The following is a 12,138-nucleotide window of genomic DNA, read 5'->3' as shown; positions in this document are numbered from 1 at the left end:
GATCTGAAAAGCAAACACTCTGCTCACGTAGGAGCTTGTGCACGGTTACCAAGGGAGGAAGGCTGCATACACATTTTTTTCAAATCTAAAACAATTAATGGAGGGGAGCAAGATAGTGCATAAAGATCTAAGCGAGCATGAATTAAACGGGTGCGATCATACCAGCACTAATGCACCGGATCCCATCGGATCAGAACTCCGAAGTTAAGTGTGCATGGGCGAGAGTAGTACTAGGATGGGTGACCTCCTGGGAAGTCCTCGTGTTGCACCCCAATTTTATTAATATTTTATTTCGATATCGTATTTGCAAATTCCATTTGTCGTTTCGGCGAGACAAACGCAAACAACGCGCCGGATACTCGGACCATTTGCGGCACGATCGTCATTACTGAATGGGAACCGTGCAAAAGCCGGGCTTTTGGCATTCGTCATGCATTGTGGGCCCCGCGATAGTATTGCATCTATCCGGGGGTGCGACAGATCTGAAAAGCAAACACTCTGCTCACGTAGGAGCTTGTGCACGGTTACCAAGGGAGGAAGCCTGCATACACTGTTTTTTCAAGTCTAAAACAATTAATGGAGGGGAGCAAGATAGTGCACAAAGATCTAAGCGAGCATGAATTAAACGGGTGCGATCATACCAGCACTAATGCACCGGATCTCATCAGAACTCCGAAGTTAAGCGTGCTTGGGCGAGAGTAGTACTAGGATGGGTGACCTCCTGGGAAGTCCTCGTGTTGCACCCCAATTTTATTAATATTTTATTTTGATTTGTATTTGCAAATTCCATTTGTTGTTTCTGGGAGACAACTGGAAACAATGCGTCGGATACTCGGACCATTTGCGGCACGATCGTCATTACTGAATGGCAACGATGCAAGAACCGGGCTTTCGGCATTCGTCATGCATTGTGGGCCCCGCGATAGTATTGCATCTATCCGGAGGTGCGGCAGATCTGAAAAGCAAACACTCCGCTCACGTAGGAGCTTGTGCACGGTTACCAAGGGAGGAAGGCTGCATACACATTTTTTTCAAATCTAAAACAATTAATGGAAGGGAGCAAGATAGTTCATATAGATCTAAGCGAGCATGAATTAAACGGGTGCGATCATACCAGCACAAATGCACCGGATCCCATCAGAACTCCGAAGTTAAGTGTGTTTGGGCGAGAGTAGTACTAGGATGGGTGACCTCCGGGGAAGTCCTCGTGTTGCACCCCAATTTTATTAATATTTTATTTCGATATCGTATTTGCAAATTCCATTTGTCGTTTCGGTGAGACAAACGCAAACAACGTGCCGGATACTCGGACCATTTGCGGCACGATTGTCATTACTGAATGGGAACCGTGCAAAAACTGGGCTTTTGGCATTCGTCGTGCATTGTGGGCCCCGCGATAGTATTGCATCTATCCGGGGGTGCGGCAGATCTGAAATGCAAACACTCTGCTCACGTACGAGCTTGTGCACGGTTACCAAGGGAGGAAGGCTGCATACACAGTTTTTTCAAATCTAAAACAATTAATGGAGGGGAGCAAAATAGTGCATAAAGATCTAAGCGAGCATGAATTAAACGGGTGCGATCATACCAGCACTAATGCATAGGAACCCATCAGAACTCCGAAGTTAAGCGTGCTTGGGCGAGAGTAGTACTAGGATGGGTGACCTCCTAGGAAGTCCTCGTGTTGCACCCCAATTTTATTAATATTTTATTTTGATATCGTATTTGCAAATTCCATTTGTCGTTTCGGCGAGACAAACGCAAACAACGTGCCAGATACTCGGACCATTTGCGGCACGATTGTCATTACTGAATGGGAACCGTGCAAAAACCGGGCTTTTGGCATTTTTCGTGCATTGTGGGCCCCGCGATAGTATTGCATCTATCAGGGGGTGCGGCAGATCTGAAAAGCAAACACTCTGCTCACGTAGGAGCTTGTGCACGGTTACCAAGGGAGGAAGGCTGCATACACAGTTTTTTCAAATCTAAAACAATTAATGGAGGGGAGCAAGATAGTGCATAAAGATCTAAGCGAGCATGAATTAAACGGGTGCGATCATACCAGCACTAATGCACCGGATCCCATCAGAACTCCGAAGTTAAGCGTGCTTGGGCGAGAGTAGTACTAGGATGGGTGACCTCCTGGGAAGTCCTCGTGTTGCACCCCAATTTTATTAATATTTTATTTTGATTTGTATTTGCAAATTCCATTTGTTGTTTCTGGGAGATACTGGAAACAATGCGTCGGATACTCGGACCATTTGCGGCACGATCGTCATTACTGAATGGCCACGATGCAAGAACCGGGCTTTCGGCATTCGTCATGCATTGTGGGCCCCGCGATTGTATTGCATCTATCCGGAGGTGCGGCAGATCTGAAAAGCAAACACTCCGCTCACGTAGGAGCTTGTGCACGGTTACCAAGGGAAGAAGGCTGCATACACATTTTTTTAAAATCTAAAACAATTAATGGAAGGGAGCAAGATAGTTCATAAAGATCTAAGCGAGCATGAATTAAACGGGTGCGATCATACCAGCACTAATGCACCGGATCCCATCCGAACTCCGAAGTTAAGCGTGCTTGGGCGAGAGTAGTATTAGGATGGGTGACCTCCTGGGAAGTCCTTGTGTTGCACCCCAATTTTATTAATATTTTATTTCGATATCGTATTTGCAAATTCCATTTGTCGTTTCGGCGAGACAAACTCAAACAACGCGCCGGATACTCGGACCATTTGCGGCACGATCGTCATTACTGAATGGGAACCGTGCAAAAACCGGGCTTTTGGCATTCGTCGTGCATTGTGGGCCCCGTGATAGTATTGCATGTATCCGGGGGTGCGGCAGATCTGAAAAGCAAACACTCTGCTCACGTAGGAGCTTGTGCACGGTTACCAAGGGAGGAAGGCTGCATACACAGTTTTTTCAAGTGTAAAACAATTAATGGAGGGGAGCAAGATAGAGCATAAAGATCTAAGCGAGCATGAAATAAACGGGTGCGATCATACCAGCACTAATGCACCGGATCCCATCAGAACTCCGAAGTTAAGTGTGCATGGGCGAGAGTAGTACTAGGATGGGTGACCTCCTGGGAAGTCCTCGTGTTGCACCCCAACTTTATTAATATTTTATTTTGATTTGTATTTGCAAATTCCATTTGTTGTTTCTGGGAGACAACTGGAAACAATGCGTCGGATACTCGGACCATTTGCGGCACGATCGTCATTACTGAATGGCAACGATGCAAGAACCGGGCTTTCGGCATTCGTCATGCATTGTGGGCCCCGCGATAGTCTTGCATCTATCCGGAGGAGCGGCAGATTTGAAAAAGCAAACACTCCGCTCACATAGGAGCTTGTGCAGGGTTACCAAGGGAGGAAGGCTGGATACACATTTTTTTCAAATCTAAAACAATTAATGGGGGGGAGCAAGATAGTGCATAAAGATCTAAGCGAGCATGAATTAAACGGGTGCGATCATACCAGCACTAATGCACCGGATCCCATCAGAACTCCGAAGTTAAGTGTGCTTGGGCGAGCGTAGTACTAGGATGTGTGACCTCTTGGGAAGTCCTCGTGTTGCGCCCCAATTTTATTAATATTTTATTTCGATATCGTATTTGCAAATTCCATTTGTCGTTTCGGCGAGACAAACGCAAACAACGCGCCGGATACTCGGACCATTTGCGGCACAATCGTCATTACTGAATAGGAACCGTGCAAAAACCGGGCTTTTGGCATTCGTCGTGCATTGTGGGCCCCGCGATAGTATTGCATCTATCCGGGGGTGCGACAGATCTGAAAAGCAAACACTCTGCTCACGTAGGAGCTTGTGCACGGTTAGCAAGGGAGGAAGCCTGCATACACAGTTTTTTCAAGTCTAAGCGAGCATGAATTAAACGGATGCGATCATACCAGCACTAATGCACCGGATCTCATCAGAACTCCGAAGTTAAGCGTGCTTGGGCGAGAGTAGTACTAGGATGGGTGACCTCCTGGGAAGTTCACGTGTTGTACCCCAATTTTATTAATATTTTATTTTGATTTGTATTTGCAAATTCCATTTGTTGTTTCTGGGAGACAACTGGAAACAATGCGTCGGATACTCGGACCATTTGCGGCACGATCGTCATTACTGAATGGCAACGATGCAAGAACCGGGCTTTCGGCATTCGTCGTGCATTGTGGGCCCCGCGATAGTATTGCATCTATCCGGAGGTGCGGCAGATCTGAAAAGCAAACACTTCGCTCACGTTGGAGCTTGTGCACGGTTACCAAGGGAGGAAGACTGCATACACATTTTTTTCAAATCTAAAACAATTAATGGAAGGGAGCAAGATAGTTAATAAAGATCTAAGCGAGCATGAATTAAACGGGTGCGATCATACCAGCACTAATGCACCGAATCCCATCAGAACTCCGAAGTTAAGTGTGCTTGGGCGAGAGTAGTACTAGGATGGGTGACCTCTTGGGAAGTCCTCGTGTTGCACCCCAATTTTATTAATATTTTATTTCGATATCGTATTTGCAAATTCCATTTGTCGTTTCGGCGAGACAAAGACAAACAACGCGCCGGATACTCGGACCATTTGCGGCACGATCGTCATTACTGAATGGCAACGATGCAAGAACCGGGCTTTCGGCATTCGTCAGGCATTGTGGGCCCCGCGATAGTATTGCATCTATCCGGAGGTGCGGCAGACCTGAAAAACAAACACTCCGCTCACGTAGGAGCTTGTGCACGGTTACCAAGGGAGGAAGGTTGCATACACATTTTTTTCAAATCTAAAACAATTAATGGAGGGGTGCAAGATAGTGCATAAAGATCTAAGCGACCATGAATTAAACGGGTGCGATCATAGCAGCACTAATGCACCGGATCCCATCAGAACTCCGAAGTTAAGTGTGCTTGGGCGAGAGTAGTACTAGGATGGGTGACCTCCTGGGAAGTCCTTGTGTTGCACCCCAATTTTATTAATATTTTATTTCGATATCGTATTTGCAAATTCCATTTGTCGTTTCGGCGAGACAAACTCAAACAACGCGCCGGATACTCGGAACATTTGCGGCACGATCGTCATTACTGCAAGGCAACGATGCAAGAACCGGGCTTTCGGCATTCGTCATGCATTGTGGGCCCCGCGATAGTATTGCATCTATCCGGATGTGCGGCAGATCTGAAAAGCAAACACTCCGCTCACGTAGGAGCTTGTGCACGGTTACCAAGGGAGGAAGACTGCATACACATTTTTTTCAAATCTAAAACAATTAATGGAAGGGAGCAAGATAGTTAATAAAGATCTAAGCGAGCATGAATTAAACGGGTGCGATCATACCAGCACTAATGCACCGAATCCCATCAGAACTCCGAAGTTAAGTGTGCTTGGGCGAGAGTAGTACTAGGATGGGTGACCTCTTGGGAAGTCCTCGTGTTGCACCCCAATTTTATTAATATTTTATTTCGATATCGTATTTGCAAATTCCATTTGTCGTTTCGGCGAGACAAAGACAAACAACGCGCCGGATACTCGGACCATTTGCGGCACGATTGTCCTTACTGAATGGGAACCGTGCAAAAACCGGGCTTTTGGCATTCGTCGTGCATTGTGGGCCCCGCGATAGGATTGCATCTATCCGGGGGTGCGGCAGATCTGAAAAGCAAACACTCCGCTCACATAGGAGCTTGTGCACGGTTACCAAGGGAGGAAGGCTGCATACACAGTTTTTTCAAATCTAAAACAATTAATGGAGGGGAGCAAGATAGTGCATAAAGATATAAGCGAGCATGAATTAAACGGGTGCGATCATACCAGCACTAATGCACCGGATCCCATCAGGACTCCGAAGTTAAGTGTGCTTGGGCGAGAGTATTACTAGAATGGGTGACCTCCTGGGAAGTCCTTGTGTTGCACCCCAATTTTATTAATATTTTATTTCGATATCGTATTTGCAAATTCCATTTGTCGTTTCGGCGATACAAACTCAAACAACGCGCCGGATACTCGGACCATTTGCGGCACGATTGTCATTACTGAATGGGAACCGTGCAAAAACCGGGCTTTTGGCATTCGTCGTGCATTGTGGGCCCCGCGATAGTATTGCATCTATCCGGGGGTGCGGCAGATCTGAAAAACAAACACTCTGCTCACGTAGGAGCTTGTGCACGGTTACCAAGGGAGGAAGGCTGCATACACAGTTTTTTCAAATCTAAAACAATTAATGGAGGGGAGTAAGATAGTGCATAAAGATATAAGCGAGCATGAATTAAACGGGTGCGATCATACCAGCACTAATGCCCCGGATCCCATCAGAACTCCGAAGTTAAGTGTGCTTGGGCGAGAGTAGTACTTGAATGGGTGACCTACTGGGAAGTCCTCGTGTTGCACCCCAATTTTATTAATAATTTATTTTGATTTGTATTTGCAAATTCCATTTGTTGTTTCTGGGAGACAACTGGAAACAATGCGTCGGATACTCGGACCATTTGCGGCACGATCGTCATTACTGAATGGCAACGATGCAAGAACCGGGCTTTCGGCATTCGTCAGGCATTGTGGGCCCCGCGATAGTATTGCATCTATCCGGAGGTGCGGCAGACCTGAAAAACAAACACTCCGCTCACGTAGGAGCTTGTGCACGGTTACCAAGGGAGGAAGGTTGCATACACATTTTTTTCAAATCTAAAACAATTAATGGAGGGGTGCAAGATAGTGCATAAAGATCTAAGCGACCATGAATTAAACGGGTGCGATCATACCAGCACTAATGCACCGGATCCCATCAGAACTCCGAAGTTAAGTGTGCTTGGGCGAGAGTAGTACTAGGATGGGTGACCTCCCGGGAAGTCCTTGTGTTGCACCCCAATTTTATTAATATTTTATTTCGATATCGTATTTGCAAATTCCATTTGTCGTTTCGGCGAGACAAACTCAAACAACGCGCCGGATACTCGGAACATTTGCGGCACGATCGTCATTACTGCAAGGCAACGATGCAAGAACCGGGCTTTCGGCATTCGTCATGCATTGTGGGCCCCGCGATAGTATTGCATCTATCCGGATGTGCGGCAGATCTGAAAAGCAAACACTCCGCTCACGTAGGAGCTTGTGCACGGTTACCAAGGGAGGAAGACTGCATACACATTTTTTTCAAATCTAAAACAATTAATGGAAGGGAGCAAGATAGTTAATAAAGATCTAAGCGAGCATGAATTAAACGGGTGCGATCATACCAGCACTAATGCACCGAATCCCATCAGAACTCCGAAGTTAAGTGTGCTTGGGCGAGAGTAGTACTAGGATGGGTGACCTCTTGGGAAGTCCTCGTGTTGCACCCCAATTTTATTAATATTTTATTTCGATATCGTATTTGCAAATTCCATTTGTCGTTTCGGCGAGACAAAGACAAACAACGCGCCGGATACTCGGACCATTTGCGGCACGATTGTCCTTACTGAATGGGAACCGTGCAAAAACCGGGCTTTTGGCATTCGTCGTGCATTGTGGGCCCCGCGATAGGATTGCATCTATCCGGGGGTGCGGCAGATCTGAAAAGCAAACACTCCGCTCACATAGGAGCTTGTGCACGGTTACCAAGGGAGGAAGGCTGCATACACAGTTTTTTCAAATCTAAAACAATTAATGGAGGGGAGCAAGATAGTGCATAAAGATATAAGCGAGCATGAATTAAACGGGTGCGATCATACCAGCACTAATGCACCGGATCCCATCAGGACTCCGAAGTTAAGTGTGCTTGGGCGAGAGTAGTACTAGAATGGGTGACCTCCTGGGAAGTCCTTGTGTTGCACCCCAATTTTATTAATATTTTATTTCGATATCGTATTTGCAAATTCCATTTGTCGTTTCGGCGATACAAACTCAAACAACGCGCCGGATACTCGGACCATTTGCGGCACGATTGTCATTACTGAATGGGAACCGTGCAAAAACCGGGCTTTTGGCATTCGTCGTGCATTGTGGGCCCCGCGATAGTATTGCATCTATCCGGGGGTGCGGCAGATCTGAAAAACAAACACTCTGCTCACGTAGGAGCTTGTGCACGGTTACCAAGGGAGGAAGGCTGCATACACAGTTTTTTCAAATCTAAAACAATTAATGGAGGGGAGTAAGATAGTGCATAAAGATATAAGCGAGCATGAATTAAACGGGTGCGATCATACCAGCACTAATGCCCCGGATCCCATCAGAACTCCGAAGTTAAGTGTGCTTGGGCGAGAGTAGTACTTGAATGGGTGACCTACTGGGAAGTCCTCGTGTTGCACCCCAATTTTATTAATAATTTATTTTGATTTGTATTTGCAAATTCCATTTGTTGTTTCTGGGAGACAACTGGAAACAATGCGTCGGATACTCGGACCATTTGCGGCACGATCGTCATTACTGAATGGCAACGATGCAAGAACCGGGCTTTCGGCATTCGTCAGGCATTGTGGGCCCCGCGATAGTATTGCATATATCCGGAGGTGCGGCAGACCTGAAAAACAAACACTCCGCTCACGTAGGAGCTTGTGCACGGTTACCAAGGGAGGAAGGTTGCATACACATTTTTTTCAAATCTAAAACAATTAATGGAGGGGTGCAAGATAGTGCATAAAGATCTAAGCGACCATGAATTAAACGGGTGCGATCATACCAGCACTAATGCACCGGATCCCATCAGAACTCCGAAGTTAAGTGTGCTTGGGCGAGAGTAGTACTAGGATTGGTGACCTCCTGGGAAGTCCTTGTGTTGCACCCCAATTTTATTAATATTTTATTTCGATATCGTATTTGCAAATTCCATTTGTCGTTTCGGCGAGACAAACTCAAACAACGCGCCGGATACTCGGAACATTTGCGGCACGATCGTCATTACTGCAAGGCAACGATGCAAGAACCGGGCTTTCGGCATTCGTCATGCATTGTGGGCCCCGCGATAGTATTGCATCTATCCGGATGTGCGGCAGATCTGAAAAGCAAACACTCCGCTCACGTAGGAGCTTGTGCACGGTTACCAAGGGAGGAAGACTGCATACACATTTTTTTCAAATCTAAAACAATTAATGGAAGGGAGCAAGATAGTTAATAAAGATCTAAGCGAGCATGAATTAAACGGGTGCGATCATACCAGCACTAATGCACCGAATCCCATCAGAACTCCGAAGTTAAGTGTGCTTGGGCGAGAGTAGTACTAGGATGGGTGACCTCTTGGGAAGTCCTCGTGTTGCACCCCAATTTTATTAATATTTTATTTCGATATCGTATTTGCAAATTCCATTTGTCGTTTCGGCGAGACAAAGACAAACAACGCGCCGGATACTCGGACCATTTGCGGCACGATTGTCCTTACTGAATGGGAACCGTGCAAAAACCGGGCTTTTGGCATTCGTCGTGCATTGTGGGCCCCGCGATAGGATTGCATCTATCCGGGGGTGCGGCAGATCTGAAAAGCAAACACTCCGCTCACATAGGAGCTTGTGCACGGTTACCAAGGGAGGAAGGCTGCATACACAGTTTTTTCAAATCTAAAACAATTAATGGAGGGGAGCAAGATAGTGCATAAAGATATAAGCGAGCATGAATTAAACGGGTGCGATCATACCAGCACTAATGCACCGGATCCCATCAGGACTCCGAAGTTAAGTGTGCTTGGGCGAGAGTAGTACTAGAATGGGTGACCTCCTGGGAAGTCCTTGTGTTGCACCCCAATTTTATTAATATTTTATTTCGATATCGTATTTGCAAATTCCATTTGTCGTTTCGGCGATACAAACTCAAACAACGCGCCGGATACTCGGACCATTTGCGGCACGATTGTCATTACTGAATGGGAACCGTGCAAAAACCGGGCTTTTGGCATTCGTCGTGCATTGTGGGCCCCGCGATAGTATTGCATCTATCCGGGGGTGCGGCAGATCTGAAAAACAAACACTCTGCTCACGTAGGAGCTTGTGCACGGTTACCAAGGGAGGAAGGCTGCATACACAGTTTTTTCAAATCTAAAACAATTAATGGAGGGGAGTAAGATAGTGCATAAAGATATAAGCGAGCATGAATTAAACGGGTGCGACCATACCAGCACTAATGCACCGGATCCCATCAGAACTCCGAAGTTAAGTGTGCTTCGGCGAGAGTAGTACTTGAATGGGTGACCTCCTGGGAAGTCCTCGTGTTGCACCCCAATTTTATTAATAATTTATTTTGATTTGTATTTGCAAATTCCATTTGTTGTTTCTGGGAGACAACTGGAAACAATGCGTCGGATACTCGGACCATTTGCGGCACGATCGTCATTACTGAATGGCAACGATGCAAGAACCGGGCTTTCGGCATTCGTCAGGCATTGTGGGCCCCGCGATAGTATTGCATCTATCCGGAGGTGCGGCAGACCTGAAAAACAAACACTCCGCTCACGTAGGAGCTTGTGCACGGTTACCAAGGGAGGAAGGTTGCATACACATTTTTTTCAAATCTAAAACAATTAATGGAGGGGTGCAAGATAGTGCATAAAGATCTAAGCGACCATGAATTAAACGGGTGCGATCATACCAGCACTAATGCACCGGATCCCATCAGAACTCCGAAGTTAAGTGTGCTTGGGCGAGAGTAGTACTAGGATGGGTGACCTCCTGCGAAGTCCTTGTGTTGCACCCCAATTTTATTAATATTTTATTTCGATATCGTATTTGCAAATTCCATTTGTCGTTTCGGCGAGACAAACTCAAACAACGCGCCGGATACTCAGAACATTTGCGGCACGATCGTCATTACTGAAAGGCAACGATGCAAGAACCGGGCTTTCGGCATTCGTCATGCATTGTGGGCCCCGCGATAGTATTGCATCTATCCGGATGGGCGGCAGATCTGAAAAGCAAACACTCCGCTCACGTAGGAGCTTGTGCACGGTTACCAAGGGAGGAAGACTGCATACACATTTTTTTCAAATCTAAAACAATTAATGGAAGGGAGCAAGATAGTTAATAAAGATCTAAGCGAGCATGAATTAAACGTGTGCGATCATACCAGCACTAATGCACCGAATCCCATCAGAACTCCGAAGTTAAGTGTGCTTGGGCGAGAGTAGTACTAGGATGGGTGACCTCTTGGGAAGTCCTCGTGTTGCACCCCAATTTTATTAATATTTTATTTCGATATCGTATTTGCAAATTCCATTTGTCGTTTCGGCGAGACAAAGACAAACAACGCGCCGGATACTCGGACCATTTGCGGCACGATTGTCCTTACTGAATGGGAACCGTGCAAAAACCGGGCTTTTGGCATTCGTCGTGCATTGTGGGCCCCGCGATAGGATTGCATCTATCCGGGGGTGCGGCAGATCTGAAAAGCAAACACTCCGCTCACGTAGGAGCTTGTGCACGGTTACCAAGGGAGGAGGGCTGCATACACAGTTTTTTCAAATCTAAAACAATTAATGGAGGGGAGCAAGATAGTGCATAAAGATATAAGCGAGCATGAATTAAACGGGTGCGATCATACCAGCACTAATGCACCGGATCCCATCAGGACTCCGAAGTTAAGTGTGCTTGGGCGAGAGTAGTACTAGAATGGGTGACCTCCTGGGAAGTCCTTGTGTTGCACCCCAATTTTATTAATATTTTATTTCGATATCGTATTTGCAAATTCCATTTGTCGTTTCGGCGATACAAACTCAAACAACGCGCCGGATACTCGGACCATTTGCGGCACGATTGTCATTACTGAATGTGAACCGTGCAAAAACCGGGCTTTTGGCATTCGTCGTGCATTGTGGGCCCCGCGATAGTATTGCATCTATCCGGGGGTGCGGCAGATCTGAAAAGCTAACACTCTGCTCACGTAAGAGCTTGTGCACGGTTACCAAGGGAGGAAGGCTGCATACACAGTTTTTTCAAGTCTAAAACAATTAATGGAGGGGAGCAAGATAGTGCATAAAGATCTAAACGAGCATGAATTAAACGGGTTCGATCATACCAGCACTAATGCACCGGATCCCATCAGAACTCCGAAGTTAAGTGTGCTTGGGCGAGAGTAGTACTTGAATGGGTGACCTCCTGGGAAGTCCTCGTGTTGCACCCCAATTTTATTAATATTTTATTTTGATTTGTATTTGCAAATTCCATTTGTTGTTTCAGGGAGACAAC

General features: G+C 46.3%; 25 non-coding genes and 1 pseudogene across 25 annotated transcripts; all 26 read left to right on the top strand.

Annotated features, from left to right (window-relative positions):
• The first annotated feature begins 148 nt into the window (after positions 1 to 148).
• Positions 149 to 272, top strand: LOC148794397 (5S ribosomal RNA). The gene has a single exon (XR_016069268.1). It is a non-coding gene; the product is annotated as a 5S ribosomal RNA (ribosomal RNA).
• A 355-nt stretch (positions 273 to 627) lies between these two features.
• LOC148794396 (5S ribosomal RNA) lies at positions 628 to 746 on the top strand. Its single transcript, XR_016070963.1, has one exon. It is a non-coding gene; the product is annotated as a 5S ribosomal RNA (ribosomal RNA).
• A 354-nt stretch (positions 747 to 1,100) lies between these two features.
• On the top strand, positions 1,101 to 1,219 carry LOC148794395 (5S ribosomal RNA). Its single transcript, XR_016072110.1, has one exon. It is a non-coding gene; the product is annotated as a 5S ribosomal RNA (ribosomal RNA).
• Positions 1,220 to 1,574: 355 nt separating this feature from the next.
• LOC148794394 (5S ribosomal RNA) lies at positions 1,575 to 1,693 on the top strand (annotated as a pseudogene).
• Positions 1,694 to 2,048: 355 nt separating this feature from the next.
• Positions 2,049 to 2,167, top strand: LOC148794393 (5S ribosomal RNA). Its single transcript, XR_016071285.1, has one exon. It is a non-coding gene; the product is annotated as a 5S ribosomal RNA (ribosomal RNA).
• Positions 2,168 to 2,520: 353 nt separating this feature from the next.
• Positions 2,521 to 2,639, top strand: LOC148794392 (5S ribosomal RNA). The gene has a single exon (XR_016071530.1). It is a non-coding gene; the product is annotated as a 5S ribosomal RNA (ribosomal RNA).
• Positions 2,640 to 2,994: 355 nt separating this feature from the next.
• LOC148794391 (5S ribosomal RNA) lies at positions 2,995 to 3,113 on the top strand. The gene has a single exon (XR_016071544.1). It is a non-coding gene; the product is annotated as a 5S ribosomal RNA (ribosomal RNA).
• A 355-nt stretch (positions 3,114 to 3,468) lies between these two features.
• LOC148794390 (5S ribosomal RNA) lies at positions 3,469 to 3,587 on the top strand. The gene has a single exon (XR_016070029.1). It is a non-coding gene; the product is annotated as a 5S ribosomal RNA (ribosomal RNA).
• A 313-nt stretch (positions 3,588 to 3,900) lies between these two features.
• On the top strand, positions 3,901 to 4,019 carry LOC148794389 (5S ribosomal RNA). The gene has a single exon (XR_016073174.1). It is a non-coding gene; the product is annotated as a 5S ribosomal RNA (ribosomal RNA).
• A 354-nt stretch (positions 4,020 to 4,373) lies between these two features.
• On the top strand, positions 4,374 to 4,492 carry LOC148794388 (5S ribosomal RNA). Its single transcript, XR_016074803.1, has one exon. It is a non-coding gene; the product is annotated as a 5S ribosomal RNA (ribosomal RNA).
• Positions 4,493 to 4,847: 355 nt separating this feature from the next.
• On the top strand, positions 4,848 to 4,966 carry LOC148794387 (5S ribosomal RNA). The gene has a single exon (XR_016074998.1). It is a non-coding gene; the product is annotated as a 5S ribosomal RNA (ribosomal RNA).
• A 355-nt stretch (positions 4,967 to 5,321) lies between these two features.
• On the top strand, positions 5,322 to 5,440 carry LOC148794386 (5S ribosomal RNA). The gene has a single exon (XR_016074802.1). It is a non-coding gene; the product is annotated as a 5S ribosomal RNA (ribosomal RNA).
• A 355-nt stretch (positions 5,441 to 5,795) lies between these two features.
• LOC148794385 (5S ribosomal RNA) lies at positions 5,796 to 5,914 on the top strand. The gene has a single exon (XR_016070083.1). It is a non-coding gene; the product is annotated as a 5S ribosomal RNA (ribosomal RNA).
• A 355-nt stretch (positions 5,915 to 6,269) lies between these two features.
• LOC148794384 (5S ribosomal RNA) lies at positions 6,270 to 6,388 on the top strand. The gene has a single exon (XR_016075200.1). It is a non-coding gene; the product is annotated as a 5S ribosomal RNA (ribosomal RNA).
• A 354-nt stretch (positions 6,389 to 6,742) lies between these two features.
• Positions 6,743 to 6,861, top strand: LOC148794383 (5S ribosomal RNA). Its single transcript, XR_016072632.1, has one exon. It is a non-coding gene; the product is annotated as a 5S ribosomal RNA (ribosomal RNA).
• A 355-nt stretch (positions 6,862 to 7,216) lies between these two features.
• Positions 7,217 to 7,335, top strand: LOC148794382 (5S ribosomal RNA). Its single transcript, XR_016074801.1, has one exon. It is a non-coding gene; the product is annotated as a 5S ribosomal RNA (ribosomal RNA).
• A 355-nt stretch (positions 7,336 to 7,690) lies between these two features.
• LOC148794381 (5S ribosomal RNA) lies at positions 7,691 to 7,809 on the top strand. The gene has a single exon (XR_016074739.1). It is a non-coding gene; the product is annotated as a 5S ribosomal RNA (ribosomal RNA).
• A 355-nt stretch (positions 7,810 to 8,164) lies between these two features.
• Positions 8,165 to 8,283, top strand: LOC148794380 (5S ribosomal RNA). The gene has a single exon (XR_016075199.1). It is a non-coding gene; the product is annotated as a 5S ribosomal RNA (ribosomal RNA).
• Positions 8,284 to 8,637: 354 nt separating this feature from the next.
• LOC148794379 (5S ribosomal RNA) lies at positions 8,638 to 8,756 on the top strand. Its single transcript, XR_016075615.1, has one exon. It is a non-coding gene; the product is annotated as a 5S ribosomal RNA (ribosomal RNA).
• A 355-nt stretch (positions 8,757 to 9,111) lies between these two features.
• On the top strand, positions 9,112 to 9,230 carry LOC148794378 (5S ribosomal RNA). Its single transcript, XR_016074800.1, has one exon. It is a non-coding gene; the product is annotated as a 5S ribosomal RNA (ribosomal RNA).
• Positions 9,231 to 9,585: 355 nt separating this feature from the next.
• LOC148794377 (5S ribosomal RNA) lies at positions 9,586 to 9,704 on the top strand. Its single transcript, XR_016074738.1, has one exon. It is a non-coding gene; the product is annotated as a 5S ribosomal RNA (ribosomal RNA).
• A 355-nt stretch (positions 9,705 to 10,059) lies between these two features.
• On the top strand, positions 10,060 to 10,178 carry LOC148794376 (5S ribosomal RNA). The gene has a single exon (XR_016075059.1). It is a non-coding gene; the product is annotated as a 5S ribosomal RNA (ribosomal RNA).
• A 354-nt stretch (positions 10,179 to 10,532) lies between these two features.
• On the top strand, positions 10,533 to 10,651 carry LOC148794375 (5S ribosomal RNA). Its single transcript, XR_016072956.1, has one exon. It is a non-coding gene; the product is annotated as a 5S ribosomal RNA (ribosomal RNA).
• Positions 10,652 to 11,006: 355 nt separating this feature from the next.
• LOC148794374 (5S ribosomal RNA) lies at positions 11,007 to 11,125 on the top strand. Its single transcript, XR_016069090.1, has one exon. It is a non-coding gene; the product is annotated as a 5S ribosomal RNA (ribosomal RNA).
• A 355-nt stretch (positions 11,126 to 11,480) lies between these two features.
• On the top strand, positions 11,481 to 11,599 carry LOC148794373 (5S ribosomal RNA). The gene has a single exon (XR_016074737.1). It is a non-coding gene; the product is annotated as a 5S ribosomal RNA (ribosomal RNA).
• Positions 11,600 to 11,954: 355 nt separating this feature from the next.
• On the top strand, positions 11,955 to 12,073 carry LOC148794372 (5S ribosomal RNA). The gene has a single exon (XR_016075617.1). It is a non-coding gene; the product is annotated as a 5S ribosomal RNA (ribosomal RNA).
• Positions 12,074 to 12,138: the final 65 nt, after the last annotated feature.

This window comes from Nelumbo nucifera, chromosome 4, assembly GCF_055504915.1.
Source record: "Nelumbo nucifera cultivar China Antique chromosome 4, China Antique-T2T, whole genome shotgun sequence".
Lineage (NCBI taxonomy): Eukaryota > Viridiplantae > Streptophyta > Magnoliopsida > Proteales > Nelumbonaceae > Nelumbo > Nelumbo nucifera.
Note: the sequence above shows the minus strand (reverse complement) of the source record. Positions and strands in the feature narration are given on the sequence as shown.